The sequence below is a fragment of the Sus scrofa genome, chromosome 15 (assembly GCF_054392235.1).
Source record: "Sus scrofa isolate SSC_HxYL_T2T_F1_AM1 chromosome 15, Sscrofa_HxYL_maternal_Yorkshire_Landrace_v2.0, whole genome shotgun sequence".
NCBI classification, from domain to species: domain Eukaryota; kingdom Metazoa; phylum Chordata; class Mammalia; order Artiodactyla; family Suidae; genus Sus; species Sus scrofa.
Window position 1 is genome coordinate 95027766 of NC_139397.1, and position 19152 is coordinate 95046917.

Below are 19152 nucleotides of genomic sequence, written 5' to 3' on the forward strand. Positions count from 1 at the left end.
GGGAGAGGGCTTGGAGTGTGGTGGAGAGAGATGGAGTCTGCATGATTTATACACTTTTTGCTTTAAATTCTGGGAGATCCCTAACTGTCTATGGGGGAAAAAAAGGTTTTCTCCCTTCTTGGCATAGCACTGTGAGTGCAAAGGCAGGAATACCTCCTGCCACCTTGCCCCTTATATCTAGATGGAGCCATGGATCAAGTTCTAGAAAATGAAATGTAAGGGAAATTTTATGAGCCCATTCTCCCATTGCAGCCTCATCTCTGACTGACTGCGCTGAGTGGACATGACTCTTAGGGTGACCTTGGAAACCACATGTGGTAGGGGGCTTTGCTTTGGACATCCTGAACTTTTTTTTTTGTAATATTACTCAATGAATTGATTATATTTATAGTTGCACAAGGATCATCACAACCCAATTTTATAGCATTTCCATCTCAAACCCCCAGTGCATCCCCTCCACCCCCCAACCTCTCTCCTTTGGAAACCAAAGTTTTTCAAAGTCTGTGAGTCAGTATGTGTTCTGCAGAGAAGTTCATTGTGGACATTCTGAATTCTTGAATGACCTGAGGGAGGAGGGCATCTCACTGGCATGGTCATCACCCAGATTTTATGAGCGAGAACAACACTTTTACTGTGTCAAGCCATTGAAATCCTTGGGCCTATTTGTACAGCAGCTAGTGTTATCGTTATTCATACAAAATTTACTCCCTTGCACTGGGGATCCTGAAATATGTAGCACAGTGGAGGAAGGGCAATAAAATTGCTATTGGAGACTGAAAAGATGAAGATAATATCAAATTACTTAATAAAAGCATTGTCCTTGATTACTTCATGAGCAAAGTATCTAACAAGCCTCTAGAAGAGGCTGGAAAACACAAAGCCAGTGTTAGTTCCTATTAGCTTTGCTTAGCAAGTCTGCGCAAGGAAGAGTCAAGCTCAAACAACAAGTGGCTGGTTCAAGAACAAAACTGAAAGGGAATAGAATGTGCCCAGAAATCTAGAGCCTTCTGCTTTGAACCCTAAGAGTAAGTGGTAACACAGAAAAAAAGGCTTTCAGCAACAAAAGCTGGTTAGCCTTAAGAGCCATTTAAGGCTGCTCGCTTTATGCTCAGGCCCATTTTCCCCCCTAGAGAGCTTCAAGATGGTTTCCATTAAGTGGGAAGAAAGAAGCATTAGGGGTTCAGATGCAAAGACGTAAATCAGGCTTGAGAATTATGTCTGATAAAGAACCCTAGGTGTGCATACTGGCACATGAAAATGACTGCAAAGAAGTATTTCAGAAGCTTACTAAATATCTGGAGGAATTGTATGGCCAAAGAACTCAGACTGCAAAGCTTTGGTTGCTCAAGACTTGAATTCAGTCCTTGGGTGGATGAAACGCATGGCAGAAAGGCTACAGCACCTGCAGTGTCCACCAGAGGGCGCTATCCATACCACTCACCTCACAGGTAGCCTTGGACTTCATGGAGGAGGAAGAACCCGGCGAGGAGCACATCCTGAGGGCCACTGAGCGCTATGAACAAGGGAGTTCTGCCAAAAGAGCAAAATCAGAGATGAACCAAAGAATCCTTGCAGACTCTCTTGGTGCCCAGTCACGTCCCCTTGGCTTTCGCCTTGACTCAGAGAAATCTGCTGACTGCCCACACCTGCGACCCTCCACCTGAGGGTTTTTCCTTTTATTCCTTATCTGAGGGAACACAGGGATACCCTGCAAATGCAAGAGAGTTAATGCCCCTCCGAAACAGCCCTCAACCACTGTCAGAGGCGAAATCTCCCACCCCACCCCCCCCTTGGAAGGGGTAGCTGAGGCACACTCAGTGGGTTAAGGATCCAGTGTTGCCATGAGCTGTGGCGTAGAGATTTCCTAAAGGATTGGACTTGGATGCAAAAGAAAGAGAGATGCCGCTTGGATTGTCTCGCTGTGGTGTAGGCCTCAGGTGCAGCTCCAATTGGACCCCTAGCCTGGGAACTTCCATATGCTGCAGGTGCAACCATGAAAAGGAAAAAAAAATGTATATGTTTAATAAGTGAATTGTTTAGTAGTATCTTAGGAGGAGGAAAAGACTATGGAAAAAGGAGAAAGTAGAGCAGGGTAAAGAGGATCAGGACAACTGGAGAGGGGACTGCAATCATAAAGGTCCCCAGGTTGGAGGGTGTGTTTCACTGAAGATGCATTTGAGCAAAGACTGAAGGAGCACAGATAACTGTGGGATGAGGATTCCAGGCAGAGTGAGCAGCAGTAGAGGTCCCCCAGGGGAATGGGCCTGGTGTGCTGAAGTCAGAGCAAAGAGGCCAGCTGGCTGGAGGGTGAGTGATGGGGAGCCGCCTAGAGGAGCCCCAGGGGTGGGGGACGCAGCACACCCTCTAGACGTTTATTCTGTGCGAGATGTGAGATGTGGAGACTCTGCAGGGTTCTGAGCAGGCGTGACATGCTCTGACACATGTTGTCAAAGGGCAATTCTGGCTCCTGTGGTGACAGGAGGCTGTAGGGGAGACAAGCTCGAAGCTATGCAGTAATCCTGGTGGTAGATGGTGTTGGGGGAAACCAGAGTGGATGCTGGGGGCGGGGCGGGGGGGCAGCGGTGAGAAGTAGTTGGATTTGGGAACTGTATTTTGACACTGAGGCTAATGAGATTTCCTAAAGGATTGGACTTGGATGCAAAAGAAAGAGAGGATGATGATTAAAGACGATTTGCAGGGTTTGGGCTTGAGCATTTGGAAGGTTTTAGGCGCCAACAGGTGAATTAAAGAAGGCTTGGATGGCGCAGGTTAAAAGGGAGGAAATGCATGTGCTCTTGGTTTGAGGGGTCTATTAGAAATCTGAGTAGGCAGTTGGATTTAGGGGTCAGGATTTTAAGGGAGAGGTCTAGACTAGGGTATGGTGCTTAAAACCACAACTGGATAAGATCAAAGGGATGAGTATAAGCAGAAAAGAGAACTAATGTCAAAACCACAATGAGATAGCTGCTCACACACATCAGAATGGAGATGATCAAAAAGACCACTGAACCTCTCTTGTGCCCCAGTGGGTTAAGGATCTGGTATGTCACTGCAGTGGCTTGGGTTGCAGCTGTGGCACAGGTTCGATCCCTGGACTGGGAACTTCCACGTGCTGTGGGTGCAGCTTACCAGCCCCCCTCCAAAACAACAACAACAACAACAAAAAACCACAAATAACAAATGTTGGCAACAATGTGGAGAAAAGGAAACCTTGTACACTGTTGGTGGAAATGTAAATTGGTGCAGCCACTGTGGAAAAAGAAGTATGGAAAGTCCTCAAAAAACTAAAAGTAGAATTACCATATGATCAAGAAATTCCACTCCTGGGTATATATCCAAGAAAATGAAAACACTAATTTGAAAACTGCACCCTAATGTTCATAGCAGCATTATTTACAATAGCCAAGGTAAGGAAGGAACCTAAGTGTCCATGAGCAGATGAATGGATAAAGAAGATGTGGTATATATCTGCAATGGAATATTACTCAGCCATAAAAAAAGAATGAAATAATGCCATCTGCAGCAACAGGGATGGACCTCGAGATTATCATATTAAGTGACGTCAGTCAGATAAAGAGAAATATATGATATTACTTGAATGTGCAATCTAAAAAATACAACAAACTAGTAAATATAACAAAAAAGAGCAGACAGATAGAAAAACTAGTGGTTACCAGTGGGAAGAAGTAGGGGGAGGGACAAGATAGGGGTAGGGGATTGAGGGGAACAAACTAACTTGTGTTAAAATAAATAAGGCACAAAGATTTATTATACAACATAGGGAATATAGCCAATATTTTATAATAACTGTAAATGGAGTATAACTTTTGAAAATTGTGAATCCTATGTTGTACACTTGAAACTTGTATAGTTTTGTAAATTGACTATACCTCAGTTGAAAGAAAAGTTGGGAGGAAGAGGAAGATGCAGTGAAGGCTGAGAAGGAGGAAGCACTGAGGCAGGAAGAGATCCAAGAGTAGGTGGGGTTCTAGAAGCCAGGCTCTGCAAGGAAGACAATTGGCCTACAGCGTCAAATGCTGCTGATGGGCCCTATGATGAGGATGGAAATGACCATGGGGCTTACCAACATGGCGGCCACTGTTGACCTTGACATGTACAAAAGCTGACTGGAGTAGGTTTAAGAGGGGAGGGGTTAGGAGTTCCCATTGTGGCTGAGTGGGTTTAGGACCCAACATTATCTCTGTGAGGATGCTGGTTTGATTCCTGGCCTGGATCAGTGGTTAAGGATTTGGCAGTTTGTGCAAGCTGCAGTGTAGTTTGCAGCTGCAGCTCTGATTGGACCCCTAGCCTGGGAACTTCTGTATGCCAAGGGTGAGGCCTTAAAAAAAGAAGATCGCCCATTGTGGCTCAGTGGAAATGAACCCAATTAGTGTCCATGAGGACTCAGGTTTGATCCCTGGCTCCACTGGGTGGGTTAGGGATCTGGCGTTGCTATGAGCTGCAGTGTAGATCACAGATACGGCTTGGACTGGTGTGGCTGTGGCGTGGGCCAGCAGCTGCAGCTCCGATTGGATCCCTAGCCTAAGTTGCACCTGTAGCCCAAAAAAGAAAGAAAAAGAAAAAAAGAAGAAAAAAGAGGGGAGGGATTTACTGCAAAGCATGACAAGGAAATAAGGTCATAGCTGGTGGGAGAAGTTGTCAATAGAAATGCTTTGGTTTTGTGCCCCCTTTTTGGGATGGGACAAATAACAGCATATTTACACGATGGTCATAATGACCTAACATTAACAATAAAAAGAATTGATTGTGTAATAGGGAGCTGGAAGAAAACACCCATAAAAATGTTTTCAAAAGTGGGATTTACTACTATATTTTCTAATATAATCATAAATATATTTATTATTACAAAGTATATAACAAATAGGTTCCTAGTCAAATAATGTGGTTTTATATTTTCATTTTTAATGGCTACAGACTATTTTTTGAGTGTATGATAATTTGTTTAACCAACCCCTTATCTCTGGACCTTTGAATGATTTCCTTAATTTTTATTTTTGCTCTCATAAGCTGTTATGCAATAGATATCCTAATAAACCAGGCCACCGTTCTGATTGTTGCCTTAGGATAAGCTCCTAAACATAGAAGTACTGGGTCAAAGAATGGAAAGATTTTTAAATGGCTGTGTTTTTTTTGTTTGTTTGTTTGTCTTTTTAGGGCTGCACCCATGGCACATGGAGGTTCTCAGGCTAGGGGTCCAATCAGAGCTGTAGCCACCGGCCTACACCACAGCCACAGCTGTGATCTGAGCTGTGTCTACTACCTACAGCAAAGCTCACGGCAACACCAGAGCCTTAACCCACTGGGCAAGGCCAGGGGTCGCACCTGCATCCTCAAGGATATTAGTCAGATTTCGCTGAGCCACGATGGGAACTCTTAAATATTTTTAATACAAATCAAATAGTCCAAATCTCCATTTTAGAATCACTTGAAGCCAGTTAGGCCTTCCCTTAGCCCAGTTATATCTTGCTGTTATACCTATCACGGTTGTGCACTGTTACATGTATTTGTGCAGTTATCTGATTAATGTCTGTCTCTCCTGCTAGATTGCAGGCCAGTGAGTCAGAGACAGCACCTGTTTTTGCTCACTGCTGTGTCCTCAGCTTTTGGCCCAGAGTCTGTCGCACAGTAGGCATTCGGTTAATAACTTCACGACAGAATGAAAAAATGTAAAGCTTTGTTCAGTGCATGGGGAGAAGTTCACACCGATCCCGTCATTCGGGGGTAAAATGAGGGATGACAATCGCCCCAGTGCCTCTCAGGTACCTGGTTTGTAACAGACTTCATAGATAATGCATGAATGAAGGGTCGTACTTTTATAAAAGTCGACCTCCTTGTGTGGCTTAGTCAATGGAATAGTTCTGGATCCCCCCAAGCTTACGTCTTTGGAGAAAACCCTCAAGGCTGTGTCTATATTTTGGGGCATCTCCCAGAAGCCTTTTAGCCGAAGCGTCCTGTTCCCAGCGCTGAGTGCCTCCTTCCAGCGGCCAGCAGGTGGCAGCAGTGGGTCGTTGACGTGACCGCGGAGGGGATGGGGCGGCTCAGGTCCACCAGAAACATGGGAGGTAGGGGCCTCAGATGCGTTCCAGGGACAGAGGGGTAAGTTCTCCGCCCCGCAAAGGTCCATTTTACAGTTTACGGTTCCCAGGAATCCGTACTGGACGGCTCAAGGGTCAAATGAAACTCACCTGAAAATCTGGACTTCTTCAGGCTCTGAAATTTTATCCACTTCACACCAACTGACCTGCTTTTGCCGCTGTCTCCGTCCGTTTGAAATGGTCAATGAGTTTCTTTTGATTCAACCATTTTTCACCCAAGCTCAGTGCCAGGCAATTCAGGCTGACAGTTTTGTAGGAATTATTGGATCTGTAATCATTGGATTACAGACATGCTTCTTATAACACAGAACAGGTTGCTGTTCACTCACCATGGATCCATACCATCTTGGTGCTGTTTTTTTCCGGGGGCTGGAACGCATTCGTCCCCCATCCACCTCGACTCTCTCCTTTGTCCCCTTGAGTCTAGTGGTAAGGAGGAAACCACCGTTTGCTGAGACCCAGGTGGCTACCATTTCATGCCCACAGCCACCCAGTGGGTGGATGTATGTTCATGCATCCAAGCTCACTTAGGGCGGGAGTAGCAGAGCTTCCCAGGACAGGGGCAAGATATTTATGATTCCAAATACGGTGCTCTGGCCACTACGGTGCTCATGGTCCCAACTGTGCTCAAAGACACCCCTCTGAGGGGAGAAGTGGCCTGGGGTGGTGCTGATTCCCTCCCAAACTTGCGTCATCTAGAGAAACTGTACTTTGCACTATATATATAAAAAATTATATATATATCTCATTATATATAAATATATAATATAAATATATAATGTGATATATACTATATAAATATATAATTTATACATATTATAACTATATATAATTATAACTATAACTATATATAATCATATGGTATATGCCTATTATATATTTAATCATATATATAATTATGTATATGTAATATATATAACATCTCCTTCTAAAGGAAAGATTTTATGTACTATATAAAGTACAAGGAGAGAGAAGTTCTGAGCCTTGCAAGCTATGTCGATTCTGGGGTTCACTCTGACCCGTGCCTGGTGGTAGAAGCATGCAGTGTGCTGTAAGACAAAGCATGGTTAGCAGGAACTGAAGCAAGACCTTGGCCCCTGCAGCTCCGGAGTCTAAGCACTTGATTAATTCAGGAAATGCCTTGGTGACAAAATCCTTCTGCAAACAGTTTCTCACATTCTCTGGGATAGACACAAAGTCAAGAAAAAAAGAATCTGATGCAAAATTGAGCATGTCCTTCTCCCACCCTCTGTCTGTAACAGAGGGCGTGTTTTGAACTCTTCTTTGTTGGGCAGAGTCTGGGTCATAGCCATCCGAAGGAAAACTGAAGAAGCTGGGGAGGCCAAGTTGAATGCCAAATGAAGAACTAGGGCAGAGAAAGAGGGAGTGGACAGAGAAAAGCTCAGGCTGGGTCTCTGAATCAGCGAGGAGAGAAGCAAAAGAGCTGGTCAGAGAGAGAGGAGCCCAAACAGCGTTGTTAGGGAGCTTTGCTGGAGATTTAAAACCCACTCCTACCATTGGCATTTTTGCAAGACACAGAAATGATCCGAATTGTTTTAATTATATGTTTCTGCCGGGCTGGGTCCAAGCCTGGACAATGTCTGATCCTGGGTTTATAACGGTTACATAAGCAAACGTCAGTCTTTGCTGTCTTCTGAAGAGTCAAAACCATGAATGTTTTTCAATTTCATTTTGTCAGCTGCTTGAGTTTCTATTCTGAGAGGTGCTAACTGTTAAACATTGTTATGCACTTGTGTTCCCTAAATAACTTTTAATTAGTTTTAATTTGGACCAAGAATGTTCCACTGTTGACACAGTGACAGGAATGATAAAAAATAAAATTAATAATGAACTCTAGAAAAAAAAAACTTGCACTAACATAGTATTTTATCATATCTAGCTCAGCAGAGACACAGATAATTTAAATTTTTAAATTTTGTTTTTTTTAATGATTTTCCTCAAAACAATCATTGCATTGGCGAAGAGGTTACTTAAACATTATTTTTCAACCTCTCAGGCATTTTTCACCGTGGAATCTTTCTACTGTCTTTCAATGAAATGAATTGCATTCGTGCAAGAAACGCAATCAAATCAGCACCTGTATGTAGCCTTTGAAACCTTGTGTCCAGCTGGGTGGTTACTATTATTCATGACACAGTGGAAATGATGAGTGACAATCCTTTCTCCTAAAAAACTGCCCAAAAGAAAAGCTTGTCAAGGCTCTCAGAATAATGATAAAGTAGAGAATACAAGAAATTTCAACATACTGCTGGAGTTTTTTAATCAGGTCTCGCTTCTCCTTTCCCCTGTCCTTTAGGACAATGGTGTTAGTTGTCCCCTAACCACTTGTACAAATTTCCAACAAAGACTTGCACATTCCTTTCGCTACGAAGTGGCCGCATATCAAAGAGCTACTCATCTTGGGGTCAGCCCTTTTTCCAAAAGAAGTAAAGCCTTCGGAATCCTTTCAGTTAAAAATTTGCTGAAGGATCAAAAAGAATTCAGTAAAGGCTTCTGATACATCACTGGAATGTCCTATGAGGATATCACCCGTGAGACTAATCCAAGCACGCTCTAGTTTAGTCCCCAAACCTAGAAAGTCATAAATGCATGAACGGGTTTCTTTAGCGTCAGCCCACAACGTGTGGAGTAAATCTGCCAAGTGCCGAGATCCGCTGTGATCCTCTGCCTCATACTCTTAAGCACTATGTAATTTGGTCTTGGGACCACTTAGCTAATTACAGATTAGAAGGCTGGGGCTTGAATGTTAGGGAACAGCTGACAGAATGATTTAGTATTCTGCAGTTCAGTGGGAAAGAGTATAGATGTGCTTGAATATTTATGGAGTTTTACCTTCTTTTTGTGATAGAGGGTCTTACAACAAATTAAAATGTGTCAGTGCCATACTAATCTAGCTAGATTTTGAAGTTGGCTAGCCAAGACTGAATTTTATTCAAGCACTATTTTGCTTGTCATTTTAATGTAACTGAGCAAGGGCTCGTGTGCCCAAAGTGCAGAAAGCCAAACTCTGACAGCAGGTGTTTGCAGCAAAGGAAGGGTTTATGTCAGGGCACCAAGCAAAGGAGAAGGTGACAAGCTTCACATCCACTCCCACTTGGTCTTTGAGTTAGAGGTTTTCTTAAAGGGGAAGAACAAAGAAGCTGGGCTTAATCATCGTCATGTGACATTTCTTCCTTTTTTTTTTTTTTTGTCATTTCAGGGCTGCACCCACGGCATATGGAGGTTCCAAAGCTAGGGGTCTAATTGGAGCTACAGCTGCCGGCCTACACCACAGCCATAGCAATGCCAGATCTGAGCCGCATCTGCGACCTACACCACAGCTCACGGCAACATTGGATCCTTAATCCACTGAGGAAGGCCAGGGACCGAACCCCCAACCTCATGGTTCCTAGTCGGATTCGTTTCTGCTGTGCCACGACGGGAACTCCCATGTGACATTTCTTAACCATAGTTTTGGGAGTCAGGATGCCTAAGACCTCTGATCTGGTGGTCCATGATGGGGGCAGGGGTCTGTTAGCTCACCTTGCCCTGGAGAAACAGCCTGGTCTGTACATCAATGATGTTATTGACTGCAGCAATTTTAGTCCTTCTAACTGTGGCTGATTAGTGTTCAGTTAACCCAGGATTGAGCTCAGAGGAGACAAGAAAATGATTAAAGTTTGGACAGAGAGGTTAATCATAAACTCAGCAGGGCAACTCGGCTTTAAGGAGACTCGGTTTCACGAATTTTAAGCATAGCAGCCTATTGTATGGCCATGATGGGTGCTATTTCAGTTGCCGACATCTGTGTGTCCCTTCTTTGTGCCCTGACTCAATGCACTGGAGGCACAAGCTGAGCTTTGTCACAACTCTGGGCACACAGGCAGTCCCCAGGGAGGTCTGGAGCTCCTAGATAGACACGGGGCCTCTGCCTGGAGCTTTGATTTTACTTGACGACTTAAGGAAAAAAAAAGTAATCAGTTTAACCATTTATTTACTGTGCTGCCAATTCTCTAATTTGCAAGCAAAATTATGCATTAACTATGTTATGACTAAAAACGAAATATTGGCTAATATTTGCAGTGAGAGAATAACACAACTTGTAAACCAAGATGTGTGTCTGTTTAGCTGTCAGAGTTCTGGCCAGAAACCAACTGGTGGCATGGAGGGAAAAGAATATGACGACGTTTGTCCTGGGAGAGTGATGGCCCATAGTGCCATCTGGCCCCCAGATGAGGCAGCCCAAACGCTGCTGCTCCCATCTCCTGTCAAAGTCCTCTGTCATTGGGCAGGAACTCCGAGGCCTACGGAAAGGAAAGGAAACCTCCAATCAAAGGAAACAGGACCCATCCTGTTAGATGAGATTCTGAAACACCTGGACCAGCTGAGCGTGGGCAGAGCCATTAAGGAAGTTCCCTGCCAACTCAGCTCAGCTTGCACTGGGCAGGAACTCCCTGAGACACAAAGACATCTTCCAAGAACTGTCCCTATGACTCTCCCAGACTGGCCACGGCACCTCCCAACTCCTGGTGCCTGAGTCCCCACCTTAGTTGGGGAACGGCCCTACAGCGCCCTCATTGGAGCCCCTCCCTCACCTGCCTGCCCCCAACACAGCTTTGCTCACATCCAGTCCTTGACCCTGGTCCAGGCTTTGAGTTCCTGTCTTTGTGTGGTCCATTCCTAGGGAGAAGGACTAGGTTAACCATTGAATCATTTAACTCTTGATTTTTCTGTAAAAATAAATACAAACGCAAGAGTCACGTGAATGTCTAAGATATGCGTCCTGGAAGAGGATGCCTGCTGTTTGTGGCCCCTTGGAGCCCTCCCTGGGGGTGCATTCATCCTCCCCTGCCCTTAGAGCGCCACCAGGAGGCACATTTGAGAAGCATGGCTCTGGGGGACAGCAAGGTGAAGGAGACAGCCCACGTGTGAGGTCCTACCCCCCAGACGGGAGACAGTGCTCTTCAGAGAATATGCGTCTTGCTAGAATCAGGGGAAATTCCATACATTTCCAGATATCTTGCCTCCTAATCCTGCAATGCCTTTATCCCCTACTGCCAATCTGTGCAAAAGGTCAGAGAGAGAAACCAGTTTTCCTTCTTCATGGGATCACAAAATGGTTGTGTCAATTTTGTGCGGGCTGGTCCTTTGCTCTAGTTTTCGGTAAAATTGTTTCAGAAGCCTTTGAAGGCGTTTTGGTAAAATTTAGGTCTGTGATGCTTGATTTGCGGTCAAGAAAGACAAATGCAGCTTTGGCTGGTGCTGGGGAAGCTGAGCTCAGAAAGTGTGAGGAAGGACCTGGAACTCCGCGGCCTCCCTGTGGAGACAAGGAACCGCGCATGCGCCCTGGACTCCATCCGCTTCCCCGCCCCTTAGAAACCCAGGCAGAAAGGAGAAGCCTTTGTGAGCATGTGACAGTCGCTGGATGGAGGGGTCTGCAGATGACCTGGATGACCTTGTCCTGGACAAATGACGCTGTCCTTACCTGGCCTGTCCTCCTTTCTCCTGCCATGAAGGCTTTCAGGATGCGTTTTTGGTTGGGAAGAAAGGCACCACGGGGCACGCGGGGGGTGGGGGGGCCCTCATTAGAGATCTGACTGTGAGAGTCTTTGGTTGCAGTCTACCAGTTCCAGGCCCAATTCAATTAATTTTGGATTAAGGTTGAGGGTCTGGCTCTTCTCAGAGAGCCCAGAGACTGATCTTTGGCTTGTGTTTCCTAGAGAATAACTGGCAAATTTGGAGGATCGTCCTTCTGTATTCATTTCTAATGTGGTGACTAATTAGCATGTTGGTTAAGAAGGATCTTGTGCATTTATTAGAACGGCGACCTTAGGAGCGTGTGTCCAGGGTCTGGCTCCGTGACAAACACCCCCACCTTCCCTGCTGTACAAGGGTTTGCGTAGCTCTATTTGTCCTAAACCAGAGCTCCCTTTTCTTGTACCATAAGCATGAAGACTGACACTCTGCAGATGGAAATGCATCCCTGAGATGGAGGCAGAGCATCTGCTTCCTCCCAGATGGCTTAGGAAGGGCAAAGAAAGGTTCAGAGGAACTAAGCTAAGAAAGTGAGAACCAGGAAATTGGGTTGGCTGAATTCTAAGGAAGAACTGGGAAGCAGGTTTGGGGCATGGGAGGTTACTGTCAGAGACCCCAGGGAGATGCACCCAGGAGCTTCCTGGGAATGTGGGAAAGGGACCTGGTATCAGGGAGTAAGACCCATGACTTGCAGGCTGAGAGGCTGCAGGAAATCCTGGCTGGCTGAGCGGGGAGAGGGTGAAGGTGTGGGGTACGGGTGGGGTACGGGTGGGGCACTGGAGAGAGAAATTAGGAAGAAATGCAGACAAGCCAGGTGGTGCAGGCCTCTACAAGGACCTGTGACCATTCTGCATTTACTGGGTTCCAAGTTTTGTCACGTTTTGATAAAGCAGCTTTCCCACGTGGATTAGAATGGGATGCTGGCGTACCCTCCCCTCTCTCCCTGCCACCCCCAAGAAGATGACACAAGGATGCTTGTTTGGGAGCATAATTCTGATTTGTTTTTTAAAAATCAGTTTCATCACCCCAAAGCTATGCTCGGTACATTCATGGTCTGCCTTTATGCTCTCTGAATTCGCCTTTTCAAAGCCAGGCTCTTTTCCAAAAAACCACTCTGGCAGGAGATCAAGGGAGGGCCCGATGTTCTCCAGCTAATGATAAAATTCCACAGTGAAGCTTTCCCAGCATCACCCAGAAAGGACCGGAATTAGCAATCTGGCCCTGACAACCGCAGCATATGTCCCCACACAGGCTGTGCACCTTGTCTGAGCAGCAGCACTGGCCCTGGCCAGCAGAAGGACTTGCTCGGTCCGGCAGGGGGCAGATGGCTCTTGGATCAGGATGCCCCCAGGCCCTTCTCTGCTCAGCACAGCCCATCCGGAGCCCTCCCTGTACCCCAGAGCCTCGGCCCTGCCCCTTGCCCTGGTGACGGAGCTGTGGTTTGCTTATTTTGACATGTTCATCCTCAACATGTCAAGATGAAAGGCCGGAAATGTGCAGTTCCAGTTCCCATAGCAGGAGTAGCTGGACCACATTGTATCACATCTATGGGCTGGTCATGGGATCCTAGAGACACACACAGTGCCAGGACCTCAGGCCCTGGCTGGTCTGGCACGGCTGATACTGGGTGCTGCCCCCCTGCCTGGAACCCCTTCTCACCACGGACTGCCTGCACCCTTGCTCACTCCCACCACCACCCATGCCTGAAGTCACCCTCTCAGAAGATCACCCCCACTGGGGCTCTCCGCTGCCCTAGGGGCCTGCCCCAGGTTGAGCCCACTTCCTCCCAGCCACTCCCAGGCCCTGGTGGCCTGACTGTTTCAGAGCAATTAATGTGGAGCTTTCCCAGCGAACAGGAAGTGCCTCCAGATCCTCAGGGCAGAGGTTTGGAAACCCCCAGCATTCAAAAAAAGTGGCAAAAGTTGACCCACCAAGACTAAAAGAAAAAAAAAAAGGCAGGAGCATCCAAGGCCTTGCTGTTTTTCCTGAGTGACTGCTGGCCCTTCCTGCAACCATCCCAGTCAGCTAGATGATTCTTTTGTAAACATGCCATCTTTTCCATAAGACATAAGTAAGCATCACTTCCACCCACGCTCAGGATGTTAAAACATTTGAAGAATGATTTGTTCCGGACCAGAAAAAAAGCCTTGCAGGGAGAGTTCCATGTCTCTTCCTCCAGGTGTGTGCCATGTGGCTGGCTTAAGGGGGGGCATTGGGGATGGTAAGTGCCCAGTTCCTGGGTTTGGGGCACTTAAACCAAGCTCTGGTCAACAGGCCACAGGAAGAGCATTTGTGCATTTCATTTCCTTGGGGATGATTTTTTAAAGTGGCCCTAACACCTGATCACACTCAGCTGTGTTCCGTGGGAAGCAGGTGATTTGAAAGTGCAGTAACGCCGGCTCACTCAGTGCCCAAATAGAGCTCCATTTCTTGTTCAACAGAAGCCACTACAGATAGGTACTCGGGGACGATAATGTCCTTTTGTGCCTTTGTCTGGAGCAGCTTATTAAAGTAGAGACCTCTTCAGCGTTGACAGGACAACCCCTTCCTGTGTTCCAGGAGAACATAATTGACTGCAAATCCTTTTTTCAATGTCTCCACTGCCACGTACAAACCCAATCAGCAGCAGTGAACTCCGATGAATCCCGGGAACACAGAAATCACACGTTCTCCAGCTAAGCAGACCCAGGGAATGGTGACACATCTCGCGGTTGGCGGGAAGGTGGGATCCGGGGACCATAGGAGGCTGGATTCTGGCAGACCCCACATGTTGCTTGTTCCAGTGACTTCAGAGCCCCGCTTTGTGGGTGAATTACACAGCCTTCAGGGATTAACAGTCAGAGACCAGCTTCTGTCTGCTTGAGGCCTCTGGGTCTGGGAGCACCATAGCTTTCTGTGAGGCCAGCAATATTCAAAAGGAGTCACCTGGGTCTTAATTCAAGTATAGCCCCCTTGGTCTCTTCCACAACTCCCTCCGCACAGATCTGGATGGATTTAGGAAACCCTTTGCTTCTTGTGATCTGACCCTTCTCCCAAGGACTAAGGAATCATACATTCTGACTCTTGAGAGCCGAGGCAAACACATAATTTCAAGCCACAGAAGGACACTCTGGCCCACCCCGTCTCAGTTAAAATAACTAATGTTGGCAGGCAGGTGCTAAAAGCATGTGCAGAGAGAAAAATACTAATACAAGAGGCAAGACCAAAGGAAATACTTGCCTGGTTTTGGAATTGTTATTATGATGGGACTATGGTGATTGTTAATCACTGTGGATCGTAACACTGCAGGAGACACGCTGGGATCTGGGCACCTTGCTCTTAGTCATAAGAGTCCTATTTAGCAATAACCTTGTGATGGAGCAGCTGGGCTCCAATCCACCTGTCCAGCAGCCATGCAGGAGGCTGGCACAAGTTTCTCCAGAGGTCACACTTTACCCTGATCAGTGGCCTTGTTTCAGGTGCTCCCCCCACCTATGGAACTGGTCACTCCTCCATCTACCCAAGGATTGGTGGGTACAGTTCGCCCCACTTCCCCAGTGCAAGAAGCCCAGCCATCAGGTAGGGAGGCAGGGTTGGTCCTGGATTTGGAGGCTTTCTCCTTTTTATTAGCAGTGCTGTGCTTGGTTCATCTCTGTGGAGTGGGCCTACTCTGGTCTCTGGCAGCAAAGAGCATTTGGAAAGAAGCAGGGTGGAAGTCTTAGAGGCCAGAGGCTTGGGGAACCGGCTGGAACTCTCACCGGTAAGTTACAGAAGCCAATGCTGGCTGGTTTAGGCAGAAGAGAAGTGTGTTTAATGTGATGGGATGGTCCAGGATCTTAGTGGATCCAGAGAGCTCATTTAGGAAAGCCGAGGCATGAGGGTTCAGCCATAGCCAGGCCCACAGGCAAAATCAATCCCAAACCCAGGCCTCCTAGGGACTCTGCGCCCCCTGCTGGGGACCTCGGGGCATCGCAGCCCCCCAGGCACCACTTGGGTTGGATGGAGGCTGAGGCTGGAACCAAGAACCACCATTGGCCTGCAGACACAGGACCCAGCCCTTGCCACAGGTGTCCTTCCTGGCTTCTGCCACCGTTGTGCCTTCTCCCTCAAGTTCAGAGCTGACTTAAATGGTCAAGGCCGGCCACTTGCCTGTGCCCTACCGCAAGGTGATACACACCCATACGCCCGAGTTCAGATGCCCGTTGCCCACTTTACTGTCAATGGGATTTGGTGAAGATGAAAGGAAACATCATCTGACTCCTGGAGATTTCCCCTCCTGTCCCTGCACCCATCACCCTTGGTCCAAGCTTGGATAGTCTACTTGGTGGATATCTATGCCCTTCCCTTCTCTTTCTCCGGCAGTTGCCGTTTTTGTACTGCTCCTCAGAAACATCGGGAGAGGGGGCGGGGTATGAGGTGGGATCAACGCTGGGCCATTGCTCCGCAGAAAGATTAGGGGGCGGGGGCAGGGTGGACCAGTGGCCAACTAGCGGCCAAGGCGAAGGAGAGACCTGGTTAGAAAATGCTAAGCACCTGTCCCAATTCCCAGCACGTGGAACCAAGCTTGGGCTTCAGCGGGGTCTGCAGCGCCCACGCGGCGTGGGAGAACTGCTGAGAGCAAAGAGCGATCTCTAGATGCAGGACGGGGCGGCGGGAGCCAGAGTTCCTTCCCCGACCAGGTAGGAAGGGAACAGAGTGGGCTGGAGAACGCCGGGAGGCTTCGAAAGATTCTAACAAGACTTCTCTGTTTATCTTCTCCCCGGCTTCTGCAGCCGGTCTGCAGTTGGGATAAATTCAGCACAGGAGGAAAAGGCAGCATTTCCTCCCCCTCTCTCCTCCCGTTTTAGGTGAGAGGAGGAGGTGGCATGGGGGATAGAGAGAGAATCGGAGAGCTCACCAGCTGGTGCTGCGGGGCTGAGCTGAGCGAGCTTGCTCTGCGCCCCCACAGAGAGCGGCCCAGACAGAAAGGCGAGGTGCCTCCGCACCCCCTTATCCCTTCCCCCACCTCCTGGAAATCAGGACCATCTCGGGCATGGAGGGAGTAGCCCCCACATGGTGTGATCCAAGCCTCCCCCCACCCCCAAGCCGGCAAGCCCTGAGCACAGCCCCACCAACCACACCAGGACACCGTAGCTTCTGGTGGGGGACCCAGTTGAAATGCAATCTCATTGTCTGGGGATAGTAATGAGTAACTCTGATCCCCGCAGCCAAGCTGGCCACCTGGTTACTGAGGAGTGGGTTAAGGAGCAGCCTAATGAAGGGACCTGGAGAGATTCTGATTTCCTAGGGATCCCTCTGACTCTTGAATACCAAGAGGCAGCAGGAAGATTGGCAAGAGTGAGAATGAGGGGTTGCCGGCAGGATAATCAACACCTGTCCTGGCCAGGTAGATGCAGCCCAGCTCTCTGTAGCTTGGGGAAGAAGCTAGAAAGCTTCAGGGCCACTTTCCTAGGCCCTGGTAAAACCTCTCACAAGAGCCTGGGGCTGGAAAAGAGGCCCAGATGCCTCCCGGGCTGCGGGCTGCATGTTGGTCGCGGAGAGGGTGGTGGGAGCACTTCACAGGGAGAAGTAACTCCCCCAGCTGACTCTAGGGACTGACTTAAGCAGAATTTTATTTATTGTTTCTGTTTCCTAAATGGTTTGTTTTAAAACTTGGTTCAAGGCCTTGTAGTTATGGACACAAACTACTCGGTCTCCGTTTGGCTCATCTTGTGCTTTTTAAGGAAACATTGGAGCCCAGGCATCCTGCCACATTGCTCCCCCCCGGGGGGGGGGGTGGGCGCCTGTTTTGAGCTCCAGGGTCTATACTCTGAGAACATTAATGCAGGTTACTGGCCCAATGGTAACATGCTAGTAACAGTATTAGTTACTGTGGAAAAATTGTTGCCATAGGTCTTCCCTGTGGGTTGGGCTATGCAGCTCTGTTTTCTGCTTATCACCACAAGGAATGGTAGGTTTGGCTTTGTTTTGCTTAGTGTGTGCACTTCTGTTTATGGCTGAGAAACAAAATGCTGCCATTCACCATTTGACAATAAGGGCTGGTCTTTTGGGCTCCTTATTAGGAAGTGTGATATTTGGTTATCATTGCACCCTGATTGGGTGGGAGGGTCATTTTGAGGAGGCCCAACCTGGGACATGGAGGCCAGCATTGCTAGCGAGTCCTTGGCCACTGGGCAGTAGAAAAACCTAAAAAGGAGCTAGAGGAAGGTAAGTGAGAGCTGTGTGTTGCTATGTGGTTTTGATAAAGATGAATGTTACATTGTATGTATATACACATGTATGCAGACATGTTAAAAAGTCATATTTTGGTGGAATGCAGATGAAATTTTTTATTTTTTTTTAAATAATTTTTACTTTTTCCCTTACAGTTGGTTTACAGTGTTCTGTCAATTTTCTCCTGTACCGAAAAGTAACCTAGTCACACACATACACATATATATACACATTCTTTTTCTCACATTATCCTCCATCCTGCTCCATCACAAGTGACTGGATATAGTTGGAAATTTTTTTTCTATATATTCTATGATTTCCAAGTTTCTGCATTGAGACTATCTTACATTGTAATTAGAGGAAGAAGGCAACAAATATTAGTCTGTAAAGAGAAGGAACCAATTTGTATTTTCAAGTCACATGTACAGTAGGGTGTTTTCCCTAGAATTATATGTATAACTTGGGTGTCCATCCACCCATTTATCCATCTACCTACCCATCTGTCTTTCGTTTATCTGTCCATCCATCCATCCTTTCTGGAGTGATGTTGACCAAATGCTTGTGATGGTTTTTTCTGGGTGGTGAGATTTCAGGTGCCTTTGTTTGTGTTGTTCTCTGTACTTACCTCTGTTGTTTGGCATTTGTAGTAAGGAGGTACATTTTTAAAAAGAGTAGTACCGCATTTCTGTTCTATTCGTGGGGTGAGCCCCAGTCACAGAGCCCAAGCGACGCTCCCAGTGGGCAAGGCCAAGTGAGACTCTGACCTCAGCTGTGACAGTGAGGCTGCCTGCTGGAGCCCTGGTAAGGCAGGTGTGAGCTCAGCAGGTAGGGAGCAGGAAGGGACATTGCAGGAAACACCTGGACTCTTGTTTAAACCCATAGCTAGTGGCATCCTGAGCCTTTGATGTACATTTTATGACCAACTGGCTGGGTCTGTAGCTGTCTAGGGCTCTATGGTTCACAGCTCCAGGGTGATAGCAACAAGCCCCAGACTTCCCTCCCCCACCCCCGCCCTTAAAGTTCTCATTCTTAGGCCATGTCTCTCTCATTCCTGCTACCCTGCAACTGGCATGGGGTTCCTTTGGAAGGATCTCCAAGGGTCCCTGGGTTCGGGAGTTTGCCAAGGTCAAGGATGTGTCTGCTGAATGTTTTTAGCTTCAGTAGAAGAGCCAGGCAGGCCCTCTTTGTGTACAGATTCACAGAGCATTTTTTCTGAGAATTGGGGAGCTGAGAAGCAGCAGGCACTTTCTCACCTGGAGTGAGATTGACAATGACAGCCACTTAGGAAGGCAGGGTGGCATTCTTTTTT